Below are 2,027 nucleotides of genomic sequence, written 5' to 3'. Positions count from 1 at the left end.
ATATATATATATATATATACATGTAGAGAGAGAGATATACAACACACATATGTACATGCATATGTACATATACGCACATATATATATGTATACATATATGGAATATGCATATAGGTATAGATATTTTATAATACATGTTTATAAATATATATGTGAGTGTATGTATAGAAAAGAAGGGAGAAAATAGAAGGTGGAGGAGTGGATGACGAAGAGAGAATAATAGTCGTCAATAGAGAGGGAGAGAGAGACAGTGAGAGAGAAGGAGAAAGAACGAGAGAGGGAGAGAGAGTGAATGATAAAAAGAGAAAAGAAGAGGGGTGAAAAGCAGGAGCCATTATTGAATTATGATAATGTCCATCCAACAGTAGGGCCTCGCTAATAATAAATGTGCATAATTCTGCTTTAAAATAATGATCGATCTCCTAATGACAGGCTTCCGTTGGTTTTCGTTCGTTTGCGAGGCATGACAGACTCTCCTGAAAGGATTATTGTATTTGTTAATAACCATAGCTACTTTTTTCCTATCACCGCCTCCGCCGCTATCTAAATTACGCTCACACACACACGCACACACGCACATGTACACATTCACACTCGTACTTTCACACTATTTACGTCTAGTACTCGTTATACACTACTGTGCAAAAACAAAAGCCACCTGCAAATGCATGTACATAGACAGACACTTACACACATACACACACAGACACACACACACACACACACACACATATATACACACACATACACACTCCCGAATATTGCATGTTTCCATCTGTATGTATAGACATATAAGTAGATCCATATATACATTCATAGACATGTGTATGATTATTTCTACATACAGGCCAGAGAAATCATACGTACATGAATATATACAGACATCCAGACAGAAAGAAAAAAACATACACATAAAGATTAACACACACACACGCAGACACATACATACCTATGAACCTCAACACATGCATTAACACACACACGCACATACTCAAAGATATATACGCACGTAATCCCTTCGTTTGTCGAAAATTACACCTATGAAATCGCTTTCCTATACACACCTCTACACTCATGCATGTAATCCTCAACACATACATAACGGCATAGAATCCGATATACGCACACGTTCACGTATATATTCACAGCCATACACATTCATATATACAAAAGATTGTGCATATATACACGTATATATATTCGATCACAAACACATTTATATCCATGCACAAATATGCAATTATTTAAAGGCACAAGCATAAAATAACACACACACACACACATATATATATGCATAAAATATATGCAGACACAAACACACAGCTATTAACATAGACATGTTGCGAAACGCATACATACATGCTGGGTGTCGTAAAATACATATACACGCCTACGTTTATATACATATGTTAATGTACACATGCAAGTCACTGCTCAAAAGTATTGACTTCCAGTTTTATTTATTTTCATTGCTATTTTTGTTTTGTTTTCTATTTAATGTTTTTAAATATTTTTCATCATCGTTACCATAGAAACAAGTTTATGTGAAACACCAATCTTGTTCGGAAAAAAATACCATTTCATTATATCACTTTGTTATATATTTTTTTTTAACTTTAGTTTTACAAAAGGTTCATGCTGTGTTTTATGTTGCTTTACATATCATATTCATTACTAATGTTGTTGTTGTTACTGTTGTTGTTGTTGTTGTTGTTGTTGTTGTTGTTGTTATTGTCGTCGTCGTCGTCGTCATTGCTGCAACTGTTGTTGTAGCTATTATTATCGTCGCTGGTGTTAATGTTTTATTTGTTCATCAATATTAGGGCAATAAGGATATACTGTTTTTATGAAGAAGAGAGGAGGCAGCAAGTGGGGTCAGAATCGGGGCCCGATTGTTTCATTTCCGAACACAGAAGTTTCCAGAAATCCTGAAGTCAACCGACGTCATAAATATTATGAAGTGTTATAACACAGGCTGTATTAACAAGGTATGTCAAACTTACAGTGACCGAGACGTATACTGAAAT

The sequence above is a fragment of the Octopus bimaculoides genome, chromosome 6, assembly GCF_001194135.2.
Source record: "Octopus bimaculoides isolate UCB-OBI-ISO-001 chromosome 6, ASM119413v2, whole genome shotgun sequence".
NCBI lineage: Eukaryota > Metazoa > Mollusca > Cephalopoda > Octopoda > Octopodidae > Octopus > Octopus bimaculoides.
Note: the sequence above shows the minus strand (reverse complement) of the source record.